The 21323-nt window shown below is 33.8% G+C and overlaps 1 protein-coding gene and 1 non-coding gene across 2 annotated transcripts in view; both read left to right on the forward strand.

Annotated features, from left to right (window-relative positions):
* Positions 1 to 21323, forward strand: part of LOC132066929 (F-box/LRR-repeat protein At3g03360-like) — a 50452-nt gene that overhangs the window by 14569 nt on the left and 14560 nt on the right. The gene's annotated exons all lie outside the window — the stretch shown is intronic.
* TRNAP-UGG (transfer RNA proline (anticodon UGG)) lies at positions 18804 to 18877 on the forward strand. Its single transcript has one exon. It is a non-coding gene; the product is annotated as a tRNA-Pro (tRNA).

The following is a 21323-nucleotide window of genomic DNA, read 5'->3' on the forward strand; positions in this document are numbered from 1 at the left end:
GACAAGTAGAACCCTAACCTTGTCTATCAGCTACAAAATAATTTCAAATATAAAGTAACAGTTGTTAAGCATGTTGTGATTAATACAAAACCAGAGGGCCCAAAGATCATTGATAAGAAAAGACAACTGAAGCGTGCGGAGAGGATCTTGGAATGCTCAGGAGCTCCTGTTCAATTTTAATATGGTCCAGAGGCACATCACTCCCTTTGCATCTGCCGGCAATGTCGAACTTTTCTAGCACGATTGCATTCTCGAGAAAATATTTAACCATTGAAAGTACAAACTCATTTTCTCTTAATGGTCCAACCAAGTTAATGAACTTGATAGTCTTCAGATGTAGCAATGGACAGTTAACTGTATGTGTCTCAGACGTCCTGCTTTGTCCTTCTTTATCCTTAACATAACATGGCAGCAGGTGCTGCACGAAAGAATCCGTAAACATTAACCAGTTATTCTCCTCATAGGGACGTAAAAAGTCAAGGAGTTGATAGTTGGATAAAATAGAAATGTGATGAACTTTTAAATTCACGGAACATGTCAAGTGTTTAGCATATGTTACAAGTGGTACAAGCAACGAAAAAAATAAATATGTTCCAACGTTTCATTGAAGCTTATCTTTTATCTCTTGTTATCTCTACAACCTATGTTACTCTCCAAAATGGTGTCTGTCGGATCCTTCAAAAATGTCCATATCCATTTTTGAAGAGTCCGACAACAAAAAGTTCATTGTTGAAGTGGCTTACTCATAAAATCAATTTTGATAGTGGCAACATGAAATTACTGTTAAAGCAACTCCAGTTGAACTTTCTTTGATGAAAATAAATTGAGAGAACAAAAGAGTTCCTCAAAACGTCTTGCAAATAAATAAAACAATAAGCACATTGCTGCAGCAGATTTAGCAAAAAGAAAACAATCAACTTTCAAGGCTATAAAGCAGGGTCAAAAATCCCTGCAAAGCAACAATGAATTGAAATTTCATGAATTTGAACAACGCATTCCCTGGAGCAATTTCTGTGAACATATCGAGAAATTCTCACCCCAATGGACAAGCACTACTGTAAAAATTGTGCAAACCTGATCTGCAGTTCCACTAGGCGATGCAGTTACATTGCAGGCAAGGACAATGCGAAGCAGGTGGTATAGCTAGGAACTTTTCCAGTGATATTATTATGTCATGTGCAGTCCCACAAAGCCATGGAACAAACAATAGAGAAACATTGTACATGGTATATTGGTATTATAAACATTTGGGAGGAAGCCGACTCTTTACTTAGTTTTGAATAATACTTAGTTTTGAATAATGTCAAGTAAGTTGTGAAACCATCTTGGCGAAGAGATTAGAGAATTGATTCGAAGTGAAAAAAGGTGACACACTATTAAAGAGAAGCCAATTATGTGGCTGATTCTTTAGCTGGATGAAGTCACCTAGGGGATGCAGAGAATAACATTTTCAGCTTTAACTCACTAACAAGAGAAGCTAGAGGAACTTAAGCGTCGACAAGTGGAAGCTCCCTTCCTCCAGAATTCAAAAGAAAGCCCAAAGGTTATCTCCAATAAACAGCAAGAACTTCCCAGTTTGATCCTTCTGTCAGCTCACATGTTACTTGTCTCACTTGTTCTCTTTTTTAGTTCTTATGAAACAACGTACGCTGGGGCAGTCTCCACAAGTTAGAAGATATTGTTGTAAAGCTCATTTAAGTACTTAAGCTAGTTTTGTTTCAAATTGTAAATGGGAGTCTTCCTCCTAAACAAGAACCATCTTTTTGTTTACACATTAGAGGCTTACCTCCATAGTCTTCTCTATACTTGAGGATTGAACCTGGTTCAAGTCTTACCTTTTTTTAAAAGGTAAGGTAGTCAAGTCCCCTCTTTGTAACATTTTATCGATATCTATAAAATATATTGCTAGATGGTTTAAATTAAAAAGAAATTATGAATTTTTTTCCTGAAGACTTAAGATCAGAAATGTTGATATATATTATAATCTTCCACCACGAATAGTAGTTTGATATGAATAACATGAAAGAAACTTACTCTTGGTCGGTTATTCCGCCAGTCAATGACTAATGTCTCAAGATCCAATGAGCTCTGTAGAAAGCTGCAAATTCCAGGAAAGTCCAATTGCTCTAAGGCTGCAGTAAATTTTAAGAATTTCCGGCTTGATGGTGGAAACTGCCACCCTTTCAACTCCAAGATGGACAGACACTTATAAACAATATAGACAAACCGGAATGTGTCAAAACAAGGAAATATGACATACATAATAAATGAAATGCTAATTGTAGAATAATTCAAAAAAACAACTTGGACTATACGACTGCTTTTTGCCACATCAAAATGTTCATGGATGGTTTGAGAATCCAAATATGTACCTTTAAACACATGGGAAAGTACATCAACATGACTTAAAAATTTTACATGTTGTTCTATAAATTGCAAACCCTTTATTCTCACATTTAATCATCCAAAATTTTGTTCAAAAGGTCTTCTTTCAACTTAGATTATCCTAAGTAGTGGCACAACTAATGTTACTAAAGTGATTATTCGATAGCGAATAAAAAGTCCCTAAAAAAGATTTTGGATTTTAGATAGTGAAGAGTATGAATAAACCTCGATGCATTCGGTACCCAATGTAAGATTCTCGACATGGGCAACACTATGAAGAAGTTCCTCGAAACATCTACATCCCTTCTCCAAGTTGCGTTCTTTGTCCTCAAAATCAAAATATAACTGAAACACTGCAATAACAAGTGATGCCACATTTTTCTGCTCGATGCGTATCTCACTGCACAATCCATGATGTTCCAAATGCTGAATATAGGGGGCTACTATTTCAAACCCAAAACCCACATGTTTCTGATTGCAGCAGTCTTCTATGATCAATTGTCTCAGCTTCATGGATTTGATTTCCAAACGATGTATGCCTGAAACTTTTTGTAGTTCCAAGCATTCCAAGTTAGGGCAACCAGATAATACTTTTGCCATGACATCATCTTTCAATTCCATGGGCCCAATTATAAGAGAAATGAGACTACTCCAGTTAACACTGCCGGAAGGGTTTAGTTGGCAGCGCCATAAAGACAATGTTCTCAACGACGCATTTTTATATGCAAATTGAGGAAAGTCATACCTTTGGTCATTTATACAGAAAAGTCCAAGCGAAAATTCTTCAACATTAGCAAGTTTAGTAGCAAATTTTACCCATAAATCAACATCATTAGCATAATGCTCCTTGTACCCAAGAAACCCCACACTGAATCTCCGGATTTTCTCGCAAGACTTGTAATAATAAAGTTCTCTGTGGATGGAAGCCATGTAAGCAAGATTGTATTTTTCGCTGTCAGTAGCGGTGAAATCGAAATCAAGTGATAGTGGAACGGACATCCAGAGAAATCTCCATCCCATAGATAATAAGCTTGTTCTCACAACTTGTTTTCTGTCCAACTTAGAGAGGATGTAAAGTAAGATTGAGTCGGGCAAATCGCTAAGTCGGTCTCCCCTAGCCATGATTTTCACTGCGTTTGCATGGAGTACAACCTTCAATTGCAGCCGTTGATTGAAATTTGAGTTATGAATTGTATAACCAATTTCAGCATGGCGGCTAATGTAGCCAAATCGAAGAGTAATTTTGTAATTTGCATCCTGTTTTATACTTTACACCTAATGTCCTTGGTTCCGTGTAAAACTATTAAAAATACCTTTCTCAATTATTTACAAGGATAAAATAAACAAAAACATAGAACTAAAAAAATAAAAGAAAAATGTCTTAAATAAGAAGCAAAAGCAATATTATACAATACAAGAGACTTTACTAGTTGCGCACTTGCTCTCCATGAGTGACTTGATGAAAGCAAAACTCCATGCATATCTCAATTGAGATTGATATATATAATTAAATGAAGTGATATACTTTTTGTGGTTAATTTATCTTATGTAATTGGACGCTTGAGAACACGAGCAAAAGTTTTTCTAAAATTTTAGTCTTATGTGTCTAATAGGGACATTTTATCATGTAATTAGGTATTTAATTAAAACATATCGTAGTTCGATTGTCTAAATAAAATCACTAACAAGTTTAAGAGTCTGTTCATATATTAAACCCATCTAAAACTAACCTTTTCTTTATTCAAGATATATAAATAAAACAACACATTAAATACATGTACATAATCACAAACTCTTATTATAGATTTTAGAGAAAATACATCATTCCGGGCACCCCCCCCCCCCCCCCCCCCAACTTGACATAAAAACTCAATTTAGCAATTAAACTTAACTTCTAATTATTTATCCCCCTAAAGAACATATGTTTCAATTCTTTTCCACCCTACAAAAATAAGACCACTCTCACAATGTGAGGTGTAGTACACTCGTGCCACGTCTTGTTACCACGTCAAAAATTACCAACCCTTCATTTTTTATTTTTCTTTTATTATTTTTTCTCTTTCTTCTTCTCCCTTTTCTCTTTCTTCTTCTTTCTCCTCATCCTCACTACACTTGTAGCAACCACCACCACCTTAACCACCGCCTCCTTAGATTAACCCAACTGAAAAATTCCATCTTTGTCAAAAAATTCTTTTATTAATCATATTTCCACTTTAATTAATTCCTAATCAATTATTAAAATTCATAAATCACATTTTTTTCAACATTAACTTCCACCCACCGCCCCCACCCACCACCCTTTCTTCTTCTTCAACCCCCCCCCCCCCCCTTCCCTTTTTGCCACACACCAGTCCGTTTGAAGGGCAATTCGTGCAATTTCTTCATTATTGAACATTGCAATTTCTTCATTCATTACTCAACTGAAGAAAAACCCATCAACCAAATAGCTTATATAATCAATATTTTACAGTTCCAATTGTTGCTTTTTATCATTTTTTTTTCTCAGAAAATTTTATTTTTGAAATTCTTATTTGGGGTTTTCATGAAGATATTCTTTTTCCATCAATCTAATGGAGAGATCTTAGTCCTTAAACATTTTCCACTTTCTGCTTCTTTGGCTCTCTTGCCAAGGTTACTTCAACTTTTTAACAAATATGACAATAAAGAGAAGGATCACTATCAAAAATTCAAAATGGTAGTAATTTTCTAGAATGTGAAAAGTATTTGCAGGAAAAAAGATTATATAACTGAAGCTAAAGATTTGAACAGGGTGTGAGGATATTTCTTGAAAGATTTGAGGAAAGAGAAAGGATACTTTTCGAGAACCCAATCAAGGGTTCGTGCAATTTCGTACAACTTCATTGCTTCAGTGGTGGGGAAGGTTGGCAACGGCAGTGGCTATTGAGGTGTGTGGAGGTGGCAGTCGGCGGGGGCGGGGGGGATTCAGTTGCGCTGATTTAAGTGGCGTGGGGGAAGAGGAGCGGAAGGTAGTGGTTACAGTGGTGGTGATGGAGGTGGCAGTCGTGGGGGCGCGGGGGTGGGATTCAATTGGGCTGATTTCAGTGGGGTGGGGGAAGAGGAGCGGGTGGGGGGGGGGGGTGCATTTTGATTTTATTTTTTAATTATATATTATTTTTATTTTATTTTTTAATTATAATATATATATATATATATATATCAGCGGGCCCACCTTCTTATATTTTTCACTCTCTAAATTTTTATTTTTTTTTACTTTTTTTTTGCCACATCAGCATTTGAGGTTGTATTTAATTAAGATGAAAGTTGTTAAGGGGGGTATATAAATACAACTTAAGTTTAGTTGTTAAAGTGAGTTTTCGTGCTAAGTTCAAGGATAAAATGATGTCTTTTCTCTAGATTTTAATACACTATATAACACTCTTAATTTTGTAGGCTATGCATGCATGTTTGCGCAAAGTGCTCATAAAATCACCCGTCACGTGTTTTCTTCTTTTCGATAAGTAAAGAATGAATTTAATTTATAAATATAACTGGCCGAGCATCAACCACGGGCGGATCCACCCTTTAGGGTGGAGGTGGCATAGCACCCCCTAATTAATAATTTTTTTTATATACTTATATTGTGATTTGCTTAAATTAAGTTAAATATTTGATCATGCCACCTCCAGTAGTAAATTAGATAAAGGTGTCACGGCTGGTAGACACAAGTTTAAATCTATCTTGAACATTTTCCGACTCCCGTTTTTTTTTGTGCTTTTTACTTCCTTTGTACCAGTAATTCCCTTTTCGGCTCTCTCAATTTTCTATTATCTTTTTATTATTTATATTGCCTTTCTTTCTTTCTATTATTTTATTGTGATCTCTAGCGAGAACACATATTATTTTCTATTACACCCAATTTTCACCTAACTGTATAATTACTTGATCAAACAAATAAGCCAAATTATGTAATTACATCCAAGTACGCCCAATTCCAATTACCTGGGTGGCTTTCCAAATAGGCCCTAGCATTTTGTCAAATTTGTTTTTAAGAAAATTATTTTCTTTTCTTATAAAAGTAAAGTAAAGTAGAATAAGTTGTAAATGACGAAAGTGTGCATACATGAAGGCTTGAAATTGCAAATTAGGTCTTCAATTTGGCTACATAATGAAAGCCTTTAGATGAAAGTGAGGTAGGTAGGGTTATTTTCTTTCTTTTCCGGCTAAAGTACCACAATAAGGTTATGCTCTGTAATTGAAGGGTTGTGCCAAATTTCAACTTTACCAAACTGCAATTGATTCATGGACCGACTCAGCGATTTGCCGGAGCCAATTCTAATTCACATACTCTCTATGTTGCCTGACGGTGGTAAAGAAGTAGTGAACTTGCTAATGTTGAACATTTTGATCTTGAAATTTACAATGAGGAGGATTCATATGAGTTTCCTCAGTTTGGATTTAAGAATACCTCGTTCAGGAATTTGGTTTTACGCTACATCAAACTGAACCCTTCTGGTAGTGTTAACTGGACTAGTCTCGTTTCTCTTTCAATTGGGTGCGTGAAATTGACAGATGGTGCCATGGAAAAGGTATTATCAGGTTGCCTTAACTTGGAGTGCTTGGAAATTAAAGTTTATGGCATTCGTCGTTTGGAAATTGACTCTGTGAAGCTGAGAAAATTGATTATAACAGAAGTTGCTGAAGAAGTTGTCTATTGTCTCGAAATATTTGCCACATTTGGAACTTTTGGGGTTGTGCTGCGATGAGATACGCTTTCAGCTGAGAAATATGGCTTCACATGTTACTGCGGTCCTTTCTTTCGATTTTGATTTTTATGAACCTGAAGATGAGAAGGAGTACTTGGAGAAGGAGTGTAGATATTTCCAGGAACTTCTTCGCAGCGTTGCCCATGTCGAGAATCTTGAATTGGATCCCTGGTGCATCGAGGTTTATTCATACTCTTTTTTTTCATTTTGCGACTTACTTTTTGTTATTGAATCCATCAGTTTAGTAACATTAACTATGCCGCTAAGGATAATATGATAACTATGAGCCCGTTTGGATTAGCTGCAAAGAAAGTGACTTTTAAGCATAAGTGCTTAAAGTACTTTTTAAGTGTTGAAAGTTATTTTATAAATAAAAGTGCTGAAGCTGAAAAAAAGTTGGTGATGTGTTTGATACACAGTGTTGTTAAGCACTTTTTTTAGTAGTGAGGGTAATATTGGAATTAGAAGAAAATATAAGGGATAAAAGAGTAAAATCGTTGGTCAAACCAAAAAGTGGCTTTTAAGCCAAAAACAAAAAAGTTGGGGTTCCCCAACTTCTTGTTTTTGGCTTATTTTAAGCACTTTTCTGCTTTGCCAAACACCAAAAAAAGTTTAAAATGGCTTATAAGCTGGTTTGACCAGCTTATAAGCCAATCCAAACGGGCTCTATGTTTGTAAGTACTGAAGAATAACATTCTCATGGCCAATTTGGTTGGACAGTGGCAGGTGATTGAAACAAGGCCTATTGAACAAAATATTTTATGATGAAAATTGTGAGAATAAAGAGTTTACATAGGATAGAAAACATTTAAACTTTGGATTGATTTACAGTGATCGTACTCTTGAAGTCATGTGAATGGGTTTTTCCAAACAACATACCCAGTGTAATCCCACAAGTGGGGTTTGGGGTGGGTGGTGTGAACACGGACCTTTCCCCTTTTTCAACCAACCTTGAATACTTTGATGTGGCTTGTGGCAAAACACAGTCCTATAGTCGAAGCTGTTTTTACGAATTATTCAACAATGTCATGTCATTTATTAAGTATGTTCAATTTCCTTGTTTTTGACATATTCTGGTTTTTCTATTTGGTTTACAAATGCCTGTCCATACTGGAGTTGAAAGGGTGGCTGTTTCCATCATCAAGCTGGAAATTCTTAAAACTTAACACAGCCTTTGTAGCATTGGACTTCCTGGGAATTTGCAGCTTTCTACAGAGTTCACCGGATCTTGAGACATTGGTTATTGTCTGGAACAATGACACACCAAGAGTAAGTTTTCTTTAAACTTTTATACTCATTAGTTCATGTTATCAATATCAAACAACTATTAATGGTAGACGAAGAAGATACATATCAATATATTTCTGATCGTAAGTACTTCAGGAAAAAATCATAAAACTTCCTTTTTGTTTTTTCTTTTAAATCTAAACCACCTTACTGGTATATTTCATAGACAATGATAAAAGGTTACAAAGAGGGGACTTGACGACCTTACCTCTTCAAATAAGGGGGAAGAATTGAACCGGTTTAATCCTCAAGTAGAGACAAGGTTGAGAAGGTTCAATCTTTTGCAAACTTTTACGAGATATGCCTCTAATGTGTAAGCAAAAATAGTATTCTGGATGGGAGGAGACTAGTCTTTGGCAAAACTTATCACCTTTTAATTTATCTGCAATCAACTTATAGGCTTTCTACCTGAAGGAGAATAATTATTTAATAATATGGCGGATTATTTTCTGCAGGACCTGCTGTCAAGGTACACAAACGAGGATGAACAGAGCAGGAGGTTCAATCCACATAATTTTAACAACTCTTTGCTACATTTGAAGACCATCAAAATCATCAACTTTGATGGACCACTAAGTGGAAATAATTCTGTAGTGCCATTGCTGAAGTATTTGCTCAAGAATGCAACAGCGCTAGAAAAGTTCATCATTGCTGTCAAGTTTAAAGGGAGTTATGTGTCTCAGGATTATGTTAAAATGGCGCAGGAGTTTCAAAGTTTTCCCAGATCCTCTCTACACGCTTCGGTTGTTTTTTCTTATTGATAGTCTTTGACCCCTATCTGTATTGATCGCAACATACTTAACCGCTGGTGCTCTATGTTTGAAACTGGTTTGTCGTTGATAGACATGGCTAGAATTGTAGTTGTGAGTAGTTCTTACTGTCTAAGTAACAATGTTTTTATATTCTGATCATCATATAAGAAAGCTTGCTCTAAATATTTTGTGATTTCTACTTCATATTTGCTGAATCTTTATCATGTTTCTATACTTTGAAAATCATTTTGCCAAGATAGTACATCAAGATTCATTATGACTTGTTTCTTTGGTGGAAAAGAGACTTTAAAATATTTGTCAGCGTCGAAGGAGTTGTTAGTACTTGTTCCTTTCGCGGCAATTTGAATAGTTGCTCTCTCCCACGTTTATTTCTTTTCTAAATAAAGAATTGGAGGTCGAATGCTATGGAGGTTATTTCCTCCAGGTGTTCTCCTCAATGAGGAAGGTGCTGACTTGGAATACACAATAGCATTAGAGTATACTGGTCTCCTCAGAGCAATCCCGGATGGGCAAAAATGTGTAAGTTTCATAGGTGAGCCAGTTGATGAGTCGAAGAGGCTCAAACTTGGCAAACTTGGCTTAGTCCCTTGGCAGTCAAGCAAATAATGAAACATAGAAAGAAAGTGCCACTCATCAGCTCCGACCAGAGCAGCTGATTGTTAATGGATTTCCTTTGAAGCCTGGAAGTTATTGGTATGACTAGGGATCTGAACTTTGGGGAAAGGTAACTTTGTTGTTGAAGTTCAACTAATTATTCCTTGTAATCCCTATTGGGAAGTAAGAATGTTAATGCAACATTGACTTCTTAATTTAACAGGAAGGTGAACCTGACAGAATTGTGAGTTTAAATCTGAAGTATACTGGGAACTTAGTCCTCATGCAAGCAATGGAACCACACAGGTCTACGTTAGTGTTAGTGGCCGAGAGATAACTCAAAGTGCTGAAGGTCTGTCCTTTGTACTACAACTAAGTTGCTATTCATTACACCATTATTTTAGGGCAATACACCTTTACTTATAATTGAAGTTTTCCTGTTTGTTAGCGATGATTGATATTTCCTCTTTTTTGCTAAAAAATATGCCGCTTAGTGTCATGCTGTATTGCTTATGGATTTCTTCCACAAATGTTAACTGCAGCATTGATTTTTGTCCTCCACAAGTGTTGGGTAGTTTTACTGATATGCTATGAAGTTATTAAATATAGTGACATGTTATCATTTATAGCACTGAGATTACTGTTCTAAGAGTGATTTTGGAAAACGAAAGTCAAATGCGCCTTATGTTATGTATCTGTTATCGTCTTCTAATCAAAACTATTGAACTATAAAGTGGTTCCTCAACCTTATTGTGATTTTGTACTCTTATTTTGAGACCGTTGGGTACGTTTTCAGTAGAGAATTTGGGCAGAAGGTATTGAATACCTTATTTATAAAATTGTAGATTGCAATAATTGACACGGAAAGTCTCTTTTTACCTAAGTCTTTGCTGTATTTAAAATCTTTGAAGGTTGTATAATATTTGAGATTATACCTAATTTACAGAAAACAGAATTTCAGTTGGAACAAAAGAAACTGCATAGTTGGAAAAGCAGAGTCGACATTCATATCTTTTCCTTTGGGAGAAGGTACTGTGAAAACTCACTGCGAGATCCATAACTGTGGATGACTATTTTTTTCTTGAAACTGAATTGTGCATGACTATTGTACTGGCCTTTCACTGTCAGATACTTAGTTAACACCACCATAGAAATTTTAAGGAATGCGAACTATGTACTGCATGTATTTTCATGGGAAACAGGGGCGGATTTAAAGGAGCCGGAGGGTGTTCACCCGAACTCTCTCGTCAAAAAATTACACTGTATATATAGGGTAGATTTTCTGTGTTTATGTACATATATAGGTTTTGAATACCCGAACAAATGAAAAAAGTTAGCTCAAGTGGTCCAGGGTGTTCAAAATTCTCCCAGTGTCTCAGGTTCGATTCCCAGGGACAACATTATAATTTATGTTGTTTTTTTTTCGAACCCCCTGAGTGAAAATCCTGGATCCGCCACTGGTAATAAGAAGAAGTTTCTGTCAAAGCAACACAAGCTGAACTATTTCCTGGAAAAACAAACTGAGAGCAGATTTCGCAAGGAGAAACCATCAACTTTAAAGACTGACAAGCAGATTCTGAAATTCTTTGATAGCAGAATGAAAAAGTTCAAATGAAAGTTTCAGAATTTGAACTATGCATTCCCTGAAGCATTTGCACTTCTCTATGGGCTCAGATGGTTGCTTATCTAACCTTTCTCGTTGTGTTTTCTCTTGAGCCGAGGGTCTTTCGGAAACAGCCTCCCTATCTTCCGAGATAGGGGTAAGGTCTGCGTACACTTTACCCTCCCCAGACCCCACATTGTGGGATTTCACTGGGTATGTTGTTGTTGTTGTTGTAGTATTAGAAACATTTGGGTGCAAGGGGGTTCTTTACTTATTGTGAATGTTGTCAAGGAAGTGGCAAAACCTTCTTGGCACTATGAACCTACTATTGAAGAGACTAAAATTCAAGGTGACACAATGTTACAGAGAAGCCAATGGTGTGCCTGATTCTTTAGGTGGATACAGTCACTTGTTGGACCCATCGAAGAAAATTTCCAGCTTTAATCTACTACCAAGAGAAGCTAGAGGGAACTTAAGGGTTGCAAGTGGAGCTCCCGTCCTTCAGAATTCATTAGAATACTCCTCTTACTTTTTCTTTTTTTTAGTTCTTACGGGAAAAATGAGCAGGGGAGCAAGTCTCCACAAGTTGGAAGCTATTGTTCTAAAGCTTCATCAAGTACTTAGGCTAGTAATGTATCACATTGTAAATAGGAGTCCTCCAATACAGAAATACTCTTTTTGGTTACACATTAAAGGCTTATCTCCTACACTTTTGTCAAAGATTGAACCTCCTCAATCTTCTCTTTTCTTGAAGAGGTGTCAAGTCCCCTCTTTGTACCCTTTTAGGGTTATCTATGATATATACCATAAAGGTTTTTTACATTAAAAAAGAAAACAAAAAAGATGTTCTATGACTTTTTCCGCGCAGTACTTGAGATAGAAATATATATATATATCCTTCTTCCACTCATAGTTGTTTGATATTTATAACATGAAGTAACACTTACTCTTAGTTCGTCACGGGACCAGTCCATGACCAATGTCTCAAGATCTGATGAACTCTGTAGAAAGCTGCAAATTCCAGGGAAGTCCAACTGTTTGAAGGCTGCATAAAGTTTTAAAAATTTCCGGCTCGATGGTGGAGGCTGCCACCCTTTCAACTCCAGTATGGACAGGCACTTATAAACCAAATAGATAACCAAAATATGTCAAAACAAGGAAAATGTGAATAATTCGTAAAAATAGCTTGGACTAGAAGAATGTATTTTGCACATAAACGTGTTTAAGGTTGGTATGGAAATCCAAAGATGGTGTTTTCTTTTAACCACCAGAGGATGCAAAATGCAGTACATTAACAGACAGTTCCTCTGCAAAGATGGACATTAAGAACTTCGCAAACTCTTTATTCTCACAGTTCACTTTTGAAATTGTGTTCAAACGGTCTTGTTTCAGTCTCATGTTCAACCATGTTGGCCATTACTCATGAAAATGTAATTCTTTGTTATCAGCTTATCTTACAACAACAACAAACAACATACGCAGTGTAATCCCACAAGTGGGGTCTGGGGAGGGTAGTATGTACGCAGACTTTACCTCTACTTTGTTATCAACTTATCTTAAGTAGCGGAATCATTAGTGTTACTAAATTGATTATTCAAAAAAAAAGTCCCAAAAAATAAAATTAAAAAATCTGAATTTAGGATAGTGAAGAGTATGAATGAACTTCGATGCACCACGGACTCAATTCAAGGTTCTCGACATAGGCAACACTCTGAAGAAGTTCCTTCATATAGTGACACACCTTATCCAAGTTGTATTCCCCATCCTTAAAATCAAAACCTAAATGAAGGGCTGCAGTGACAAGTGAATGCACATTTCTCTTTGCATGCGTATCTCACGACGACCCCAAAAACTCCAAATGCTGAATATACGGGGCTAATATTTCGAGCCAAAGGTCATGATTCTTATTGTAGGAACCTTTTATGATCAATTTTCTCAGCTTGACATTGCTGATTTCCAAACGATGAATTCCCGAAAAGACATCTAATTTCAAGCACTCCAAGTTAGGGCAACCAGATAATACCTTTTCCATGACACTTTCAGTCAAATTCACGGACCCAATTGAAAGAGAAATGAGACCAGTCCAGTTAACACTACCAGAAGGGTTCAATGTGTAGTTCTGTAAAACCAAATTTCTCAATGACGTATTCTTATATGCAAATTGAGGAAACTCATAACTTGATGAGTAAAATTGAAAATCAAGTGTAAAACTTTCAACATTAGTAACTTTAGTTACAAAAAATACCCATAGATCAACATCTTTAACATATTCCTTGCAGTACATAAGGCGTGTTACACTAAATTTTCTGATTTTGTGGCAAGACCTCCAATAAAGAAGCTCTCTATTAATAGAAGCCATGAAATCAAGAGTGTCCTTTTTCCTTGTATGACACGGAAACTTAAAAATGAGTGATACTGGAACGGACATCCAAAGAGACCGCCATCGTTTAGACAATACGCTGGTCCTCACAACTTGTTTACCACCGTCGGGCAATATAGAGAGTATGTGAATTAGAATCGACTCTGGCAAATCACTAAGCCGGTCTTCTCCTCTAGCCATTAGTTTCCTTTGCTTTTCTATGGGATACAACTGCTACTCTCAACAATTTTGTAAGTCTTCGAGTTGTATTTTTTGTTTTTGGAGAAAGAGTTAATTTTGATCCAATTGGGTCTGTAATTTGGGGCTGATTTCCCTTGAGTAAATATTGAGTATCCGTTTATCAGGTCACTTTTCGTCCCTATATTTTTAGGGAAAATTACGTGATTTAACCAACTAAAATTGCTTGTTTGGCCAAGTTTTTAAAATTAGCTTATTTTGAAAAATACTTTTCAAAAAATAATCTTGGTGAGAAGCATTTTTTGTTTGATCAATTAATTTTAAAAGCACTTTTGAAAAGCAATTATGATGTATTTGATCAAGCTTTTAAAAATGGCTCTAAGTTATTTTGTCAAGAGTACTTTGGAAAAAACAAGCTATGAGCCCCCTAATTATCCTTTTTAGTAATAATTTTAAATTATTATTTAATATAATAATAGTTTATAAAATATAACAATCCCTTAAGTTTAGACTTTAAAATAAAATAATCATTTACTATAGTTATTCTAAAAAGGGGTAACAAAAGAGTTATTATAATTTGTTATTGGCTCAATAATTTTGAATTTTTTACGCAATATGTTAAGGTTTAAAAAGTTATTAACATAAATAACATACCTTTTAAAATCTTTCAAAAATAACAATTAAAATAACATCTGCAGCAGATTAATTTAACGGTTGGAATTTTAATAATTTAAGAATTGAGTCTTTTTCTTATCTCTATCTCACGTGAGGTTTGTGAAATTTTAAATCCACACAAAATACTACATTTCGTAATACACTACTAGTTTTCAAAAATATCATCTTATTGTTTGAAGCAACGCAATACATTTTTCTTTTTTTGACATGTTGTTGTATCTTTACCTACAGTTTCTTTGCATGAATGACATTTTAAGTTGCTTAAATATGACACATAATGTGCTCCATTTGTTGCCTTAAATTGGTGAAGAACGTTGACTACAATTTTGTCAAATTATTGCATAATTACATTTAGAAACCAAATTGGATCAAATTGTCCTTAATATATGGATGTAGGTCCATAATTGCTCTCAATTAGTCTTCTAATTATACTCCATTAGATTTCATGCGAAATAAATACATATTTGGCTCAACTAAGTAACAATAAGGACATGATTGGACTAAACTAGTAACGAATAATAAATATTAGAAATTTTGCAAAATTAAAGAATATTTTTACTCTTTTCCTTATACGATATTAATTAAGTGTTTGTTTTAAATGCTTATTTTAGAAATTTTAAATGTTTGAACAAGCTATTTAAAAAAAAAAAAACAAATTACTTCAGAATGGTTGCGAAAGTTGTTTTTCCAAAGCTGAAAAAAAACATCTTATAAGCATATTTGGAACCTTTATCAAGCACAAATTGACAATTTAATATTAACAAAAATATTTTTCAAATTGATTAACCAAACACAAATTGTCATTCCAAAATTACATTCTCAAAAGATACATATGACAAAAAGTATTTTTCAGAATAAGTAGATTTCGAATTTTGACCAAATATTTTATGAATCTGTGAGTCAAAATTATTAGGCTAAACAATGAGTCGCACCCTTATTCACCCAACTTTATTTTTTCCGATTTCTTACCCGGTACACGTATTGGAGCCTCACTATATCTGAATCGCGTGTTGCATGACTCAAATTAATGGCAACGCTTCTAACAAGATTTTTTTCATTTCCAGGACTCGAACCCGCAACCTCTAATTAAAGTGGAGGGACCCAACCATCACACCCCATTTTAAAATCATTCTTCATTTATTTATTTATTCTTTTTTAATTACCAAATCAAAATAGCAAAATACTTTTCTTTTATTTATATTTATCTAGCCAATAATTTATTTTATATTTAGAAAAAAAGTAGTCCTATTTTATGTTTTGCTAAATTTTCATATGGCTCATTTTGGCTGTCCAATTTGTGAAATAGCAATCAAATTCACAGTTTCACTCCTCAATAGCACTTCACTCCTTATTGACGAAGCATCAGCAGGTGCTAACAAGGTAAACCTTTTTCGTCAAAAATTATTCAAAAATTAGAATAATGGAATAACTACAAATGGGAATAGCGCTTACGGTTGAATCATCAATCAAATTAATAGTCAAAACGGAACAAGATATTAATAGTATACAACTCTGGGGTATGTGTGTGTTGTTTTTCCTTCTAAGCTGCTGCTTGGCTTATTTGCATTGATTGATATCAGGGGTGACTTTCGGGTGAAGCCTAGGCTTTAGGCCTCTCAACTTTGGAGTCCCATTTTTCATCAATATAGTTTATTTATATGCAGAATAGTCTGGGAGACCCCTGAACTTAACACTTTTTGACATCCCGGTGTTTGTACTAATATATTTGCCAACTGAATCCCTCTACCCATCAAAAGCGAGCATTTTAAATCCCTCTCATCTTATGTGGCAATCCCTCTACCCATCAAAAAAAGGCATTAACAGCAATTTTTGCATTTTAAATCCCTTCTTCTCTAAACCACCATTGTGGCAATTTGACTCTATCCCATAATTTTATCTCAAATTTCTTCCCCATACACTCACCTATATGGCGAGTAAGGCCTTGTAAAAAGGCATTAACCCTCATTAAAAAAAATTCCATTTTTGCCTTTTAAAAGCCACCTTCTTCTCCAAACAATAACCACCATTGTTGAACCAATTTTGAGCTCTATTCCATAATTTTATCTCCAAATTTCTTCCCCATAAAATCAAATATATGCTGCTTGACTAATACTACTGGTTTATTTGCTTCTCAAAATCATAATTGATTAATAAAACGTCGAGAGTTTAAAATGCTTTGTTTTTTCCGCAAAGTTAATTTTTATAAAAATAAATGATGGGTTAATTTATCTAGGTTCGGTGTCATTTGTGTCAAACATGTAAGTTACAACACCTTGATGGGTGTCAAAACATGTAAGTACAAACACCGAGATGTCAAAAGGCTAATGGGGGCCTTTCCACTATTCTGCCTTATTTATAAAATATTTTAAGTCCTTTTTGTCACTAAAAGGAAATAGTTAATTAATTGACAGAAAATAAGGCCTTAAGTCAGTAAGTAATCTATATATAATCTAAAGCTAGCAATAGGCAATCCTATTTGACACCTCTCTATGGCCTCCATTGGCATTTATCTTTTTTCTCCTTTTTTTGCCTTTTTCCCTCATTTTTCATAATTATATTTTATTTTAAAAAATTATGATATCTATAACTCACACCTCTCATAACTTCTACTCTTAATAGATTATTCATAACCTTAAATTATCTTAATTATAAAAAAGGTCATCTCCTTTCCTCTTCTTAATTTGTAGCTATTTAATTTGTATGGAATGATCATTTGGAAAGAGAGAATGGTGTTCCTTCTATCTAATGAACGTACTAATGGACTTCAATTTGTTTTTGCAGAATCCTCATATGTCATGCATTGTCTCACTTATTCTGTTGGTCATGTCGTCAACGTGACTTTTGGATAAGAGTCTCTTCAGTTAGTAAATCATACAGAACAAGAAATTGTTCTTTTTTATGTTTATGCATATTTTACTAATATAACGTTCTTCTATTGTGGTTTCTCTTTATTCACTAAATCAAGCCAGTCTCCATCAAAAGTGATAGGTGACTGCCAACTATTGATCAGTGTCGTTGGTTTTTTCTAATACGCGCGGCTTCTCTCCGTTAGAGATGTCTCTCGTATTTCCTTTCATCCTTTTTTTATATCATCTATCTTTTCTAATGCTATTGGTTTTTCTATGATTACATTTGCTCGTAGTAGTTTGGCAATTTCAAAACTAAAATTAATTCACTCACTTGACTTCTCAATTTTTAGTGCAATAACAATTTTGCTTAATTAACCGTTGGTGCAATGTGGCAGAGAAGAGACGGCCAATATATTGTTGGTCTCTTAAAATTAACACATGTAAAGCATTGTGTGCAGTTTCTCCGGATGAAACTAAAGGATCTGCTGGGACATGCCAAACCAGTGAAGTCACCGTGAAAGCTCGACAAGAAAACTTTAAAGTAAATGCTTCACATGGACAATGAGTTACAAAATCCAAGCAAAGGGTGCATACAATCGTCCAATCAGTTATTTCTCTACTGAAATGGAATAACGTTAACCAGTACGTAGTCGATTTATTTTTGGTTCATACTGTTGTTGCATATTCTATCATTTCATTATTTTTATCAAAATAACTATCTTTATCTTAAATTGTTTAGTATCATTTTTGCTGTGACTTTGTTCAATTGCAGCAAGTGAAAAGGAAAATGTATAAACTGGCTAAAGCAGTTTACAAAGTATAGAGTAGAGATTAAATCAAGTGCCACTGCATCATGAGCAAGTTGTTATGTTTCAAGAGGAACAAATGGACTGCTTATCAAACCAATGATCATTATGATTGTAGAAATAAATGTCAAATATATCTCTTTGGTTAAGCTTGTAGAAATTATTACTTGGTTATTTAGAAGGCTTAATTTTACTTAATACACATCGTATATCTGTTCCTTTTGAATTTTTGGTTTTACTTCTTCTTTCTTCATTATTTTATGTAAGAAATGTTTTTTTTTTTTTGTTTACATTTCGTGTGTGGTCACGGGGATGATAAATTGTCCATGAATAAGCATGTTGAAAGGAAATTGTCTCACCACATAGACATTAGTTGATTATCGCTTTTATTGATATATATCTCAAAGCATTTAAATACCAAGAGACTTGATCTTAGTTTTTGAAAAATGATGTAAAAAAACTATACTAAAATTTATATATATCAATGGAGGAAATAACCATGTGGAAAACAAGACAGGAATTCTCTACAATTACACTGTGGAACAATTGAAGGGATGTGGCGCAGCTTGGTAGCGCGTTTGTTTTGGGTACAAAATGTCACAGGTTCAAATCCTGTCATCCCTACCTATTACTGCAAAAAACTATACTTTCTCTAGACGAAGTTGATTGATTGAAAAAAAAAAAAAAAAAGCAAACTTAATTTTGTCATATTTAAAGTTTCAAATTTAGCTCCAACGAAATAGAGTGAATTATGAAGAACTAGCTATTTTTTTAAAATCGAATAATGTCATTTTACTATGTGTTGAATTTGTATTTTACATGAGTAATTTGGATATGGGTCTATTACAAATAGTTTTAACAAATCAAAAAATCTTAATTGAATTATCACCGCAGTTTTTGAATTTATCCAAGTATATGGGAGTTTGAAACACAAAATGTATATCTATATATCTATATAAAGTTAAGCATAGACAAAGTGATGTTGCACCTCTCTATAACCAACAATGGTTTTTTCCTTTTTTTTTTTTTTTAATCTCAAATTTTGACCATTATCCTATTTTTTTAAATCTATGTGCAATTGAAAATAATAACCAAAAGTCACTTTTTAAAATAATACTCATTTTTTGCAATTACTGATCATTAACTACCACTTATTGTATTTAAGTCTCTTTAAGGGAGTATCATTTAATTTTAAAAGTCTAAAATTGACGAATAATTACTCAATTAATTAGGGGAAGACAGTTACGTATTAGAGGACAAAAAAAGATGTAAGATGTTAGTTTTCAAAGACTTCTCATTTTTCAAACCATCCATATTCTGTACTCCCTCCGGTTTAAAATAAGTGTCCAATTTTTTCACACCCGTAAGAAAACATTAACTTCTAGGGAAAAAATAGGTACTTTGACTAAATTATCCTTAATTAATAAGACTCTTGCATATTTATTGGCTTCAGTAAATAGGGACAAATCTGAAAAATAGAAGTTAATTCCTTCTCGATATTGTAAGTGAACATTCATTTTGAACCAAAATAAAAAGATCAAATAAGCACTTATTTTGAACAGGTAGGAGTAACATCTACCTTTTAGTAAAAATACTGAGTCTTGAAGCACAAAACTGGATAATGATGAATCGATGATAAAGCAAGAGTCTAAGAACTGAAAGTTTTTAAGGTAGAATATGATTGTTGAGCAAGTTAACCTTAACAGTTAAATATATTTGATAATGTGAATTACTACCAAGAGGAATTGCCAGTAAGTTAAAGCAAACAAATTGTAAAGCTAGTTGTACTGTACTTGGCAAAAAAAAAAAAGAGAGAAAGGATTATGGAATTTACATGTAAATGAATACAACCAACAATAAATTGGTCATTTTGTTTTCTTCGTGAGTTTAAATTGCTTTAGCTTTCGTTTCATGTTTCTTTTTTGTAGAATAGAAGAAAACACACGCACAAACATTTTAAAGTAAAACACTTTCATAATTATTATTTTTTGTTGATAATGAAATTTTTTTTGTAAATTAACCGATATATATATATATATATATATATATATATATATACAACTAAAATTATATTCATATACAAGAGAATTTACATTTATAAAAGTATTATGTTTAAATTTTATACTAATAACCGCGCGAAGCGCGGACATATTTACTAGTGTATAGTATATAAATACTCAACCTCTAGTATATTGACAAAAAAAAAGGCCTTTGATTAGTTTCTCTACAATACTCAATCTACTTTTAACCTTTCTCTAAACTTTAGTATACTTTTTGCTTTTATGTTCTTTGTTTCTCCAAGAGAGTTTTTGACTTATATTGCTATGAAAGACACAGTGTATGAATTTTCTATTTTTGTTTTTTCTCGGGCACCAAATATTGCAATAGGTATATTGAAGCACCACATAAGTATTCTCAAATTAAGTTATCAACTTCTTGAATCAGGTTCTATTATTTCAACTTTTTAGTATTTTTTTTCATCTACAAGTTTCTTGTTTTGATATTTCACTATGTGATATATATTTTTTCTTTAATTATTTATTAGAATACAAAATATGTCAACTAGAAAATATGAATGCGGTTATTCAAAACTCAAGAAAGAAAAATTGACTCTTTGATGCAATCTCAAAAAAAAAAAAAAAAAAAAAAAAAAAACATCTATTTATGACCCAACTAATTTTATCTACCATATTTGTCGATTAAAGCCATATCTACCATGTTTCCATAATTAAAGCAGTTTCTTCTATAAAGTGAAGATTGTTTTAAAGAATAGCTAGTTACTACCGTTGTTTTTTTTCTTGCACGGATGGATCTTTCAATTGTAATTTGAATTGTAGTAGATAATAAGTGTGTTATTAGCAATTGTTATTAAAATATTGTGTTCTGCATAATTTAGAATTAGTAAGTATGTATTTTTTGTATGGTTGGGTATTCTTGATAGTTTTTAGAACTTATGGGTATTAGTAGCGTTTCATATTTTCCAAAACAAAAAGTGAAATATGATTTGAAAAACTATGGCCAAACACATTTTCAAAACTTGAAAAACTTCACCCAAAACAAGTTTTCAAAA

Source organism: Lycium ferocissimum, chromosome 1 (assembly GCF_029784015.1).
Source record: "Lycium ferocissimum isolate CSIRO_LF1 chromosome 1, AGI_CSIRO_Lferr_CH_V1, whole genome shotgun sequence".
NCBI lineage: Eukaryota > Viridiplantae > Streptophyta > Magnoliopsida > Solanales > Solanaceae > Lycium > Lycium ferocissimum.